Here is a 15,249-nt window from a genome sequence, read left to right as displayed (position 1 = left end):
TCTTTTGGGCTTACGCCACAATAGAGTCAAATGTGTGACCCTCCGGGAGGTCATGCGGTGGAGCTTTGTCAGATTGTATTTGCAGAAGATCACATCCGTCCTCTCGAAACAATTTACCCTGCCCCCTTCCCCAAAAAACCTCAAAGCAGATCTTCTCAATCATCTGTTTTGTCTTTTTTTTTGGTCAGGACACACAGAAATGTCATTGACGCTCCTCTCATGTGGATATTTACTTTATTGGCACAAGCGTATGACTATGACTTTCCAGGCAACCTCAGAAAAACATTTGCTTTGAGTTACGCACGCATGGATGTCGTCGAGTTTCAAGGTCAATATGCTGTATGGTTCGCACTTAGGTAAACGTTAACCTCATTGTGGTATATTCGGTATTAAACCGCCTCTAAAATATACCGGTTCCCCGCCCTTCTGTCTTCGTCACTTCATGTTATTGCTGGTTTACAAGCAGACAAGCATGTTCGGCAGCGCACAATCACAGAGTACCGTATTTCCTTGAATTTCCGCCGGGTATATAGTATGCGCCTGCCTAGAATTACTGCCGTGTCAAACTCGTTTCGCAAAATAATTAGCGCATGCTTAGCATTACCGCCGGCTCAGGATTAACGCCGGGTCAAACACGTTTCGCAAAATATTATTTTTATTAACGCATGTCTAGAATTTTTGCCAGGTCAAACTCGTTTCGCTAAATAATTAGCATATGCCTAGAATTTCCACCGGGTCAAACTCGTCACGTCACGAGTGACACTTCACCTGTCATCATTTTCAAAATGGAGGAGGCTGATTTCAACCATTTGAAATCGCATAAAGGGAAGAAGATTAAGAGCTATTCAGTAGGATTCAAGGTCCAAGCTATTGAATATGCTAACAAGAACAGTAAGCAGCTATGTTTTATTAATATACCGTAGCTGCGTGTGTCAAATGTGAGTCATTAAATGAGTCCCGCCTCCTGGTGGAAGAGGGCGCTAGTGATCCTTCTTGCGACTACTCGGCTGCAGAAGAAGTGACAACAAGCAGCAAGAGTGAGCAGCGATCGTTTATTTTTTCCTCTCGCATGCACTTTTAACATGGAGGATTACATATCTAAAATAAAACAGTTTTCTAAACTGGACTTTCAATCGAAGCAGGAGGTAATAAAGAAAGATCTCCAGCCAGACAGAGAGAATTTTAAAACTGAAGAAAGATAAGGAAGACTTCTATAAACAAGTTATCTGCTGCGATCCGCTACTCTGATCTTCACAGGTTGTTGTTTTGTTCTCTTTTTGTGTATATTCTCTCCGTATGACTCCTTATTTCCTGTTTGCTTTGTCTCCATGGTTCCTGATTTGTTCCACCTGCTACTCTCAGGTTCAGCACACCTGTTACTGGTAATCACCTTCCTTGTATAAGCCTACTCTTTTCGTTGTGCAGCCTGGGACTCAAATTTGCCTTCGCACAACAGTGACGACTGACTACTACCGTACGTATAGCCTCGCTAGCTTTTCATGCTACGCCTTTGCTTTTACTCCAGCTCTCATGCTGATGATTTGTTTTTCCTTTTTGTGTGCCTTCGTGCCAAGTATAGTTTATCCCATTGATATTCCTAGCTTTTACGCTAGCGCCCTTGGTTTGTTTTTCTGCTTAGCTTCAGTGTTTTTGTTTCTAGTCTGTTTTGTTACCTTGAATAAATCATTCATATCCTACCTTACGCTATGTTCTTGGAGTGACAAATTTGGCATTGCTATGCCTTCCAGGCGTTACAGTATCGATGCTTTTGATCAGAAGGAGCTGCACATGGACTCCATTTATAAGTAAAGGTAAGATCATAATAACGTTTTTTTAATTAAATGTGGTTTTCATGATGTTATCATTACATCACACTCAAATTTATAAACGCAGGCCTAAATTTACCACATTCCTTTGGTAAACGCCGGAGTGAGAAGAGGTTTTAAAATAATTAGCGCATGCTTACCTTTACCGCATGCCTTCGGTAAACGCCGGAGTGAGAAGAGGTTTTAAATTAATTAGCGCCCCGGCGGCAGTTCAAGGAAATACAGTTGTGATCAAAATTATTCAACCCCCACACAATTTTGGTGTTTTAGCAAGTTGGACATTTATTCCGTATTTTGTTTATAGTCATATCAAATAAAGATGTGTTAAATAGACAAATACAACTTGAATTACAACATTATATTTTGTAACATACCAAACAGTGTCATTTTTCTTAATATCTCATTGGCAAAATTATTCACCCCCTTGAAGATCATAACTCTTAAGAACAGAATTTGAATAAGGTCTTTTCAATCAGGTGTTGAACACACCTGTAGATGTGATTAGAACCATAACCAGCAACAATTAAACTGATTGAAAAAGACTGTGCCGCTCAGCTTCTTGTAGATGGTCAATGGTGTATTTGCAACATGGTGAAGTCCAGGGAGTGGTCAAAGAAGTGAAGAGAGGAGGTAATTTTTCTTCATAAGAAAGGATATGGATATAAGAAAATAGCAATTTTCATTTTTGTATTTTTTTTCTTGTTTTTGAACACTGACTTTTTCCAGTGCATGCAGTGACGCCCCAAATAATTTGTTTGCAAATGTACTCAATCCGTGTGATTTAGCTCAACATCCAAGGCAGTTAACGCTTTGCCTGGCGTCCGCAGCGCTCAATAATTCACCGCGTGAGAAAAAGAGACACGATGTAGCGCTCCTACTCGCAAAAAAACCCGCCTGGGCGCAAGAGGCGAGCGTGGATGCGACAAAAGGCGCGGCATGTGACACCGAGGCCCGACAATCGGCCATCTGTCATCATTATAAGTGGCACCTGATGTGCGCCACTTAAAGCGCAACCTTGAATCTTTCATGTCGGCGCCGCCAATCAAGCCGGGGGCCGATTAAGGTGTGAATTATTGAGTCAAATTTGCAACAACAAATCACTTATTCATAAATTGCACCGTGATCGGCCTGTTGTTATTAATTCATGGTTTTCATCAGCTAAGCTTCCTCTTGCTTTTTTTTTTGGCCTATTCATATTACTGCACCAGCACAACAACAACAAACCTCTTCAAAGTCCACAGCGGCGAATCCCCCGCCACTGCAAAAGTCACGTCTCAGGTGTGTCGAGAGAGAATGTCAAGTGAAACATTATCGCCCGTCAAATGTTTCCCTCCTTTTTGTTTGTTTGACAGCAGTTAACGCCACTTACTGGCCCCGCCCCCCCGCCCTAGAAGTTATACTTTCCACGTGAGGATCATTAAATCATGCAACAGGGATTAGATGACACGTCCAGCGGCCATTAATATCTGCCCTATTTGGTGACTAATCCCCCAACTCAAGTGCCTGCAAGATGAGTTTTGTGCGTACGTCAGCGCAAAGTCACAATAGAAACAAATATCCAAAAACCCCGGATTAAATGTATGTATTTATTTATGTCAGGCAAATGGCGTGTTTTCCCATATTATTCTTGCATCCAATGACAGTCAACTTTATTATGGTGGGTTGGATTTTCTACTACACTATGATCATAAGGTCAAGTAATCATAAAAACTTAATTATTTTACTCTTGCAGCCTGTTTAAAAAAAATAAATAAAAGGTATTTCATAATTGCATTGAATACAAATATAAAGGTATTTACAATGCCTTTATTTTCAATTTTTTTTTTAGAACAATACCAATATTTATTTTAGCAAAAAAAAATCTCTGGATATATGTTAAACAAAATACATTCAAAATGAAGTCATTGTGAGAATCTTTGCTAGTGTTTATTTTTAATCCTTTTTGTTTTTCAAATTAAAGATGAGTTTTCAAATTAAATTACATTGAAAAATGTATTTGACGAATAGGAGAGGAAAATGATCAAATATTTGTATACAGAAAGGTATACACTCTCTCTCTCTCTCTCTCTCTCTCTCTCTCTCTCTCTCTCTTATTGTCTCTCTCTCTCTCTGTCTCTACATATGTATAGTATATATATATTTATATATATATATATATGTGTATGTATATATATATGTAAATATATATATATATACATGTGTGTGTGTATATATATATGTATATATACATGTCTATATGTATATATACATGTATATGTTTATATATGTATATATGTGTATATGTATATATACATATATGTATACATATGTGTATATAAATATTTATATATATGTGTGTACATATGTATGTGTGTGTAAATGTGTGTATATATACTGTATATGTATACATATATCTTTTTATATATACACATATATAATTATATATACACACATATGTACACATTTGTGTGTATGTATATATATATATATATATATATATATATATATACATACAGTATGTGTGGACATGTGTATATGTATGTGTGTACATGTGTGTGTGTATACATGTGTATATATATGTTTGTATGTATATATATATATGTATATATGTCTATATATAAGTATATATATATATATGTATACATGTGTATATATGTGTATATATATAAGTATGTGTATATATGTGTACATGGTTATATTTCTATGTATATATATATATATATATATATATATGTGAATACGTGTGTATATATATATATCTATATCTGTATATGTATGTGTATATATATATATATGTATGCATATACACATACATTCATATATATATATATATATATATATATATATATATATATATAGTGGGGCAAAAAAGTATTTAGTCAGCCACCGATTGTGCAAGTTCTCCCACTTAAAATGATGACAGAGGTCTGTAATTTTCATCATAGGTACACTTCAACTGTGAGAGACAGAATGTGGGGAAAAAAAATCCAGGAATTACATTTTAGGAATTTTAAAGAATTTATTTGCAAATTATGGTGGAAAATAAGTATTTGGTCAACCATTCAAAGCTCTCACTGATGGAAGGAGGTTTTGGCTCAAAATCTCATGATACATGGCCCCATTCATTCTTTCCTTAACACGGATCAATCGTCCTGTCCCCTTAGCAGAAAAACAGCCCCAAAGCATAATGTTTCCACCCCCATGCTTCACAGTAGGTGTGGTGTTCTTGGGATGCAACTCAGTATTCTTCTTCCTCCAAACACGACCAGTTGAGTTTATACCAAAATGGATACATGGATGATACAGCAGAGGATTGGGAGAATGTCATGTTGTCAGATAAAACCAAAATAGAACTTTCAATTCTTAAAAAATATCAAATATCAAGGAAATACAATGAAGGGAAGTGAAATACAATAAGTATAATGACAGATTTTACAATGAAAATTCAAAAATAGAAAAAAAGAGTAAACCTTGAACATTTTCTTGGTATAAAAAAATTAAAGATATTTGTTTTAATATTGTATATTTTTAATGGGCAGTAGTTGAACACTGTATTCTCATGCCGCATTTACTGTTGCAATAGTGGCAGGATCTATTAACGCTGTTAGCATCTTTGCTAAAGTGCCGCACGTTTGATGCCGACGGACAGACAGCAGGCTTAATATTTGATGGGCGATGAAGCCAACTCTCAAGAGTGTGCGGTAGGGGGGGGGGGGGATGGAACACCCAAGCCCTCCTCCATTGTTAGCCCACCCTGTCCTGCCCTCCATTCTTACAGACGGAAGAGACACGAGACAAAGACAGCAGGGATAACAAAAGCCCTTCTCATCACTATCATATGAGCACCTGCAGAAGGACTTGGCAGCGTGCTGAGTGTAGTGTCAGCCCGCGTGGAAATTGCTGGAGTAGCCATATTGATAGTTCAGTGGTGTCCCTTTTTAGGGCAAACAAGGCCTTCTCCGCTGGCCTAACATAAATCATGATCACAGATAAATACAAGTTAAAGTATTCATCCTATTTTCTTTTTTACGTTAGAGCATTTATCCAATCAGAGTCCAGCTCGCTTGTTGCCAGCGCTGTGTGAACTCTGGCGGATAGACAGTTGATTGACAGTTGCGATAGCCAATCAGATCATGAGTTGTTGTCAGTAGCCCATCTAGGTAGCCTGAAGCTAAACGTGACTGTGATCGCATTTCCACCTGTTACTCCCAATTGAGAATTCAATCACAAGTTGTAATTTGCGGGGGGGGGAAAAAAAAAAAGCCATACCCGGCCAACGGCAAAATCATCGGTTATCACTTTTTTAACTCGCAAAGATAAAGTTCAAATATTATTATTATTATTTTTCCACATTTAGTATGTTCTTTACGATTATTTCAATTTTGTCAGTACCGCACAAGGTATGTGTGGACGTGCTTCCCTGTAGTTTCACTGTTAGCGTATTAGGTATAGCTTTTAACAAGGTTTTAATCATCAGATTGTTTTCAGCAAGGTAGCCTGACGCTGAACGTGACTGTGATTGCATTTTCCCCTGTCACTCCCAAGTGAGAATCCAATCACGAGTTGTAATTTGCGGTAAATAGGAGGCCCATACCCGGCCAACGGCAAAATCATCGGTTCTCACTTTTTTAACTCGCAAAGAAAAACTTCAAATATTATTATCATTTTTTTTTCACAATTAACATGTTCTTTACGATTAGTTAAATTTTGACAGTACCACGTAAGGTATGTGTGGATGTGCTTCCCTGTAGTTCCACTGTTAAACACAGCACCGGAGCTAAACACAGCACCGGAGCCAAGCGTGTAGCTTTTAACAAGGTTTTAATCATCAGATTGTTTTCAGCAAGGTAGCCTGACGCTGAACGTGACTGTGATTGCATTTTCACCTGTCACTTCCAAGTGAGAAACCAATCCATCCATCCATCCATTTTCTACCGCTTATTCCCTTTCGGGGTCGCGGGGGGCGCTGGCGCCTATCTCAGCTACAATCGGGCGGGAAACCAATCACAAGTTGTAATTTGCGGAAAAACAGGAGCCGTACCCGGTCAACGCAAAATCATCGGTTGTCACTTTTTTACTCGCAAAGAAAAAGTTCAAATATTATTATTATTTTTTTCCACATTTTGTATGTTCTTCACGATTATTTCAATTTTGTCAGTACCACATAAGGTGTATGTGTGGACGTGCTTCCTGTAGTTCACTGTTAGACACGAGCACCGGAGCCAAGCATGTAGGTTTTAACAAAGGTTTTAATCATCAGATTGTTTTCAGCAAGGTAGCCTGATGCTGAACGTGACTGTGATTGCATTTCCCCCTTATACTCCCAAGTGAGAATTCAATCACAAGTTGTAATTTGCGAAAAACAGAGCTGTACCCGGCCAACGGCAAAATCATCGGTTCTCACTTTTTTTAACTCACAAAGAAAAAGTTCAAATATTATTATTATTATTTTTCATTTTTCACAGTTAATATTTTCTTTCCGATTATCCAAATTTTGACAGTACCACGTAAGGTATGTGTGGGTGTACTTTCCTGTAGTTCCACTGTTAGACACAGCAGGTGCAGGTTTTAACAAGGTTTTAATCATCAGGTTGTTTTCAGCAAGGTAGCCTGATGCTGAACGTGACTGTGATTGCATTTTCACCTGTCACCCCCCCAAGTGAGAATCCAATCACAAGTTGTAATTTGCGAAAAACAGAGCCGTACCCGGTCAACGGCAAAATCATCGTTCTCACTTTTTTAACTCGCATGAATTGATTAACTTTGACCCCGACTTAAACAATTTGAACAACTAATTCGGGTGTTAGCATTTAGTTGTCAATTGTACGGAATATGTACTGTACTGTGCAAACTACTAATAAAGTTTCAATCGATCAATCAATTTGCGAAAAACAGGAGCCGTACCCGGCCAACGGCAAAATCATCGGTTCTCACTTTTTTAACTAGCATGAATTGATTAACTTTGACCCCGACTTAAACAAGTTGAACAACTAATTCGGGTGTTAGCATTTAGTTGTCAATTGTACGGAATATGTACTGTACTGTGCAAACTACTAATAAAAGTTTCAATCAATCAATCAATTTGCGAAAAACAGGAGCCGTACCGGCCAACGGCAAAATCATCGGTTCTCACTTTTTTAACTCGCAAAGAAAAAGTTCAAATATTATTATAATTTTTATTTTTTTTCACATTTAATGTTTTCTTACGATTATTTCAATTTTGACAGTACACATAAGGTATGTGTGGACGTGCTTCCCTGTATTTCAACTATTAGACACAACACCGGAGCCAAGCGTGTATGTTTTAAGAGGTTTTAACCATCAGATTGTCTTTCAGCAAGTTCTCTCTCAAGCAAGACGTGACTTTTCAGCCGTTGGAGGCGTACGGCTCCTGTTTTTCACAAATTGATTGATTGATACTTTTATTAGTAGATTGTACAGTACAGTACATATTCCGTACAATTGACCACTAAATGCTAGCACCCGAATACGTTTTTCAACTTGTTTAAGTCGGGGTCCGCGTTAATCAATTCATGGTAACCACGTACCACCTGTGAAATCTCATCGCCTGCCAGCTGTGTCTCACCGTCCTTTGCCGATAGTGCTCGCCCTAAACACCATTGACAGAGGCGGTGACCTTTGCTCCTGCAAGCGCGCCGATCACACTCTCCCTCCACAGTATGTTTTAATGCTTATTCGGGTTCATAGGTATTTAAATATCCGGAAATATAGCCTGTTTTGTACATTGTTGCGGTGGCTCAATGCGCAGTGGTGCACACGTGTGTTTCTTTATAGAATTTCTCCAGCCATGGTGTTGTGGTGACATCATTTATGGTATTTATTAAAATAGGACATCACTGAAGGCCTAGGTGGGAAACGCACAGCCCGCCCGCGTGTATGTAATCCTCCCTGGCATGAGTCCCTGGCGGAGGTAATACTCGGCTGCACAGTGATGTAGAACTATACAGTATCACGTATCCTGCAGGTGTCTGCCTCTGGCCGCGGGGCCGTGTGTGGGATTTAGCGCCGGGCTTAAAAGGTGCACTCCTGTCTCTCCTGACTGACAGCACGACCGTGAGGGAATTTTGGGCAGCTTGGAAAGAAACACTGAAACTGATCCTCCTTTTTCTTTCTTTCTCCACTCTTAATCCATACGCCATCTCTGAACGGGCCCATCTGGCTCAGGGGCCTCCTCGTCCACTCTCTCTCTCTCTCACACTGTGAATTTACTCTCTTCGTTTTACCTTTCACACATTTTGTACACACAAAACAGACATTACATTCTTATCTACAAAACCAGAAAAAAACAATGAAGTTGGCGCGTTGTGTAAATGGTAAATAAAAACAGAATACAATGATTTGCAAATCCTTTTCAACTTATATTTAATTGAATGTACTGCAAAGACAAGATATTTCACGGGTCAATCTGGCAACATTATTTTTTTGCAAATATCAGCTCATTTGGAATTTGATGCCTGCAACATGTTTCAAAAAAGCTGCACAAGTGACAAAAAAGAAAGTTGAGAAATGCTAATCAACACTTATTGGAACATCCCCACAGGTCAGGGGTAGGGAACCTATGGCTCTCGAGCCAGATGTGGCTCTTTTGATGACTACATCTGGCTCTCAGATAAATCTTAGCTGACATTGCTTAACATGATAAGTAATGAATAATTCGCTAGTAATCACAGTGTTAAAACTTACCATGTTCATTCTTTAAGCCACAGTTACCAGGTAGTCAGTGTGGCAAAATCTCCTCTTCACGCCCTCGATTATCTGCTTCATGCCTTGCTATGCTGTTCATTTTGTCCACGCCACGTAAGTTTTGTTATTTATGCCACAGTGCAAGTTTTCGTTCTCATGCCACAGTGCAAGTGTTTTTGTTTCATGTTTTTAGTTTGTAGCCTTTATCCTAGTCTTTTGTTTCATAGCTCGGTTTTTGTACTTCCGCCCTCGTGCGCGCTTTTTGTTTATTCCTTTTTAGTGTTAAAATAAAGATGTCTTTAGTTGTATTCAGTGTTTAAAAATATTACATGGCTCTCACGGAAATACATTTTAAAATATTTGGCTTAAATGGCTCTCTCAGCCAAAAAGGTTCCCAAACCCCTGCCACAGGTGAACAGCTAATTGGGAAACATATGATGCCATGATTGGGTATAAAAGCAGCTTCCATGAAATTCACAAACAAGGATGGGGCGAGGGTCACCACTTTGTGAACAATTGCATGAGCAAATTGTCCAACAGTTCAAGAACTACATTTCTCAAAGAGCTGTCGCAAGGAATTTATCATCTACGGTCCGTTATATCATCAAAAGGTTCAAAGAATCTGGAGAGATCACTGCAAGTAAGCGACGATATGACGGACCTTCGATCCTCAGGCAGTACTGCATCAAAAGGCGGCAGCAGTGTGTAAAGGATATCACCACACAGGCTCAGGAACACCTCAGAAAACCACTGGCAGTAACTACAGTTGGTCGCTACATCTGTAAGTGCAAGTTAAAACTCTACTATGCAAAGCCAAAGCCATTTATCAACAACACCCAGAAATGCCGCCGGCTTCGCTGGACCCGAGCTCATCTAAGTTGGACTGATGCAAAGTGGAAAAGTGTTCTCTGATCTGACAAATCCACATTAAAAATTGTTTTTGGAAACTGTGGACGTTGTTTCTTCTGGACCAAAGAGGAAAATAACCATCCGGATTGTTATAGGCGTAAAATTCCAAGCCAGCATCTGTGATGTATGGGGGTTATAGTGCCCAAGGCATGGGTAACTTACACATCTGTGAAGGCACCATATGTACATACAGCTAGCCTAAATAGCATGTTAGCATTGATAGCTTGCAGTCATGCACTGACCAAACATGCCTGATTAGCACTCCAACAAGTCAATAACATCAACAGAGCTCACTTTTGTGCATTCACGCACAGCATAAAACATTTGGTGTACAAAATGTGACATTGAGGGAGTGGAAGATTTTACATGTAAACAAACTGTTGCGTCACAGTCCACACTATGGTGAGTTCAAGAACCGCTGAAATTGGTAGGACAAAACGATGTTCACCAAATACTGTCATCAGTGAAGCATACACACAAACATATTAAACAGTGGGCTTTCTAACATTGGGAAAGTTTGTGTCATTTTTGAACTCAAACAAAAAACAGACTAAAACAAAACAATTATTTTTTACCCCTCATCTTTTTTCATATCAAAACCTTTTTAAAAAATTGCTCCAGGGAGCCACTAGGGCGGCGATAAGAGCTTTAAAGGTTAACCACTGAAAAACTGAATATTCAAACTTTTTATTTGAATGCTTTGAACATTCACACACATGATTTTCTACACCAAAATTAATCTATTTATTATTTAACTTCAACTTCTCTGAAATTCACAAATTTCCCACAATTTTCAGTTTTCCGGGACATTTTCCTCATTCAAAATGAATTGGCCATTTTTCACATTTTCACCATTTCCACATTTTTTCAACCTATTCAAACCATTCCACCTCCAACACATTTCACCATCCTGGAATCTCAAGCTCACCTTTTTTTAAGTTCCAAAAAATTCAAGCATTTTCCAGAATTCCTGGTTTTTCCAAAGCCCTATTTCCACACTTTTTTCTTGCGACTACTTCTCCCACATTTGTTCGAACCACTTCAACCGATCTACCGTCAAAACATTTCTCTTAATCACGACATTTTTTAAATTTTTTTTTAAACCTGAAAAATTCACAGTTTTCCCTAAATTCCAGGAATTCCTTAATATCATTTCTCAATTCAACATGTTACTACTTCAACATTTCCCAACCGATTTGAAAAATTCCAACACCAACTATTTAAACAAATTTAGGCCAGTGGTCCCCAACCACAAGAAATTAAAAAATAAAAATAAAAAAAATAAATTATTAAATCAACATAAAAAACACAATATATACATTATATATCAATATAGATCAATACAGTCTGCAGGGAGACTGTATTGCTAAATAATGCATTTAAAAAAAATAATTAAAAGTTAAAGTACCCATGATTGGTACACACACACACTAAGTGTGGCGAAATCATTCTCTGCATTTGACCCATCAGCCTTGATCACCCCCTGAGGTGAGGGGAGCAGTGAGCAGCAGCGGTAGCCACGCCCGGGAATCATTTAATGGTGCATTTATAACAATTATCTAGTAACCCTAGAGGGGGGCGGGGGGGTTGCCCACATCTGAGGTCCTCTCCAAGGTTTCTCATAGTCAGCATTGTCACTGGCGTCCCACTGGATGTGAATTCTCCCTGCCCACTGGTTTTCCTTGCCCTTTTGTGGGTTCTTCCGAGGATGTTGTAGTCGTAATGATTTGTGCAGTCCTTTGAGACATTTGTGATTTGGGGCTTTATAAATAAACATTGATTGATTGATTGATAATTTAATTTGTAATCTTTTTTGTAAAGGTTGATGTTATTTTGAAACAATAATGTAATATAATTTGGATATTTTGTACAACGCCTGATGATAAAGTTGTAAAACAGTTGAGGTAAAAATCAAAGTACTGCCTCCAAGTTACAATTTCCTGAAAGACGACAACAATACTACTACTACTGATAGTAGTGGTAGTACTACTGCTAACAGCTATAGTCCTTTTCCACTTACATGACTTGAATGAACATAAACTGTGTTGAGCAGCCAGAAGTTTTTCAATGTGTGCTAAGTACTCCTTCTATGTCTATGGTTATCATCACACTTTATCTGCAGTAGCCAGAAAAACTCCTCAAAAGCCAAAGAAAAAGCTTGAAGTCAACTCTTTGGATGCAAAGTCATTTTTTATCTCGGAGACAGACGAGGTGTCAGTCCCTCCCGTCCGCACCTGCACAAGGTCTCCAATGTTTCACAGCTTCAAACTCGGGCGCGAGTCCAAGCAATACTCCTAACATTCGTGTCAGTAATTTAATGCGCAGGTGTGAATGGATTCTCTAAACAAGATGTGAGCCCCCCCCCCCCCTCTGCAAGACCGCCGACAGGATTATAAAAATACACGCCGCCGAGCAGACGTGTCGGCAGCTGCGGGCCCGACATGGCGGACGTTGTTTGCGGTGTGGGTTCCAGCCTTATTATTTTAAGACACATAAATGCAAAACGAAGTTACACACTAATACCGCTATTATTATAGTTCCGCGATACTAATGAATCATATTGGTACTCTACCGCCTCTGAAAAGTATCGGTTCCCCTCACCCCCGTCATCGTCACATCATGTCATTGCTGGTTTTGCGAGCAAAGGAGCATGTTCGGCAGCGCACAATCACAGGGCACTTACAAGCAGACACAGAAAAGGGAGAACAGACACATTTTGGCTTAAAAACTAACAATAAAGGTGAAGTTATAACACTGAAACACCCGCAGGAAGAGGTGCTTTAAGACATGGCTAGCTTGCTAGCAGCTAAAGTCGATCCGCAGTCTGCAGTGTTGTAGCTACTTCTAAATCAATAATCTGTCAGTCTTGCCACTGACAGTTTTTGTGTTTTTGTTTTTCCTCTGTGTGTTTTGTATTTCCTGTCCTTAGTTCTTGTCAGCACTCTTATTTTGGTTCAGCTTCCTGTTTGTCTCCCTGAGTGCTTTGTTTCCCCTCAGCTGCGGCTGATTGGCACCTGGACACACCTGGTGTCAATCAGCCCACTCCTATTTGTACCTGATTTGTCTTCCAGTCAGTTCTGGATTATTGTATGATTTGTCAATGTCACTTCTTGTCGCTCTTGTCATACAGGTATATCATCGCTCCTGTCGTGTCGTACCTTGTCGTGTCTTTGCAGTGTAGCGGTAAGCTATATTCATTTGATGTTCCTAGCTTACTGTTTTTTGTTCCCTGCTTCCAGTTTGTTCTTTCATTTTACAAGTACGACTTCTGTTTCCTGCTAGATACCTGTTCGCTTCCACGCTAGGCCTTTTGTTTGTTATCCGCCCACGTGCGCGCTTTTTGTTTGAACACTTTTTTTGTTTTTGTCTTAGTATTTAAATTAAATCATGTTTTCCTGCAAAAAGCCTCCCTCCTTCTCTGCATCTAGGGGTTCAACACCAACAAACTTTGACATAATCCTCGCCTCCATGGCGACAAATAAAGTAAGTTTCTTACAAGTAACATTATCACTGCAGGACGAGGAATAGCTAAACATGCTTCACTACACACCGTAGCTCACCGGCGTCACAATGTACACAAACATTGGTGGATCTGCGCCTGACAGCCACTGTATTAAAACCAAGTACAGGAGCGATACTACTATGATTACGTCGGTATTTTTTGGCATCACTACATCTTCTATGTATATTATGTTTGTAAACTCAGTAAATATGTCCCTGGACACATGAGGACTTTGAATATGACCAATGTATGATCCTGTAACTACTTGGTATCGGATCGATACCCAGATTTATGGTATCATCCAAAACTAATGTAAAGTATCAACTAACAGAAGAAAAAGTGATTATTATATTTTAACAGAAGTGTAGATAGAACATGTTAAAAGAGAAAGTTAATGAACAAGTCAATTAATAATTATTTTTTTTACCACTTGTCCTTAATAATGTTGACAAAATATTAGGTCGATAAATGACACAATATGTTACTGCATATGTCAGCAGACTAAATTAGGAGCCTTTGTTTGTTTACTTACTAATAAAAGACAAGTTGTCTTGTATGTTCACTATTTTATTTAAGGACAAACTTGCAATAAGAAACATATGTTTAATGTACCCTAAGAGTTTTTGTTGAAATAAAGCCAATAATGACATTTTTTGTGGTGCCCTTTATTTAGAAAAGTATCGAAAAGTATGGAAATAATTTGGGCACCGGTAATTTACCATAAAGCATTACTAAAATATTTTAAAAATTAAAAAAATTGTTGTTAAAATATGTGTATATTATATATATATATATATATACATATATATATATATATATATATATATGTATATATATATACATATATTTAAAAAAAATACAAAAAAAAAAAAATATATATATATATCAATCAATCAATCAATCAATGTTTACTTATATAGCCCTAAATCACTAGTGTCTCAAAGGGCTGCACAAACCACACACAAACCACTACGACATCCTCGGTAGGCCCACATAAGGGCAAGGAAAACTCACACCCAGTGGGACGTCGGTGACAATGATGACTATGAGAACCTTGGAGAGGACGAAAGACGAAAGCAATGGATGTCGAGCGGGTCTAACATGATACTGTGAAAGTTCAATCCATAATGGATTCAACACAGTCGCGAGAGTCCAGTCCAAAGCGGATCCAACACAGCAGCGAGAGTCCCGTTCACAGCGGAGCCAGCAGGAAACCATCCCAAGCGGAGGCGGATCAGCAGCGCAGAGATGTCCCCAGCCGATACACAGGCAAGCAGTACATGGCCACCGCATCGGACCGGACCCCCTCCACAAGGGAGAGTGGGACAT

Source organism: Nerophis ophidion, linkage group LG29 (assembly GCF_033978795.1).
Source record: "Nerophis ophidion isolate RoL-2023_Sa linkage group LG29, RoL_Noph_v1.0, whole genome shotgun sequence".
NCBI lineage: Eukaryota > Metazoa > Chordata > Actinopteri > Syngnathiformes > Syngnathidae > Nerophis > Nerophis ophidion.
The sequence above is the reverse complement of the archived record's forward strand: the minus strand, read 5'-3'. Positions refer to the sequence as shown.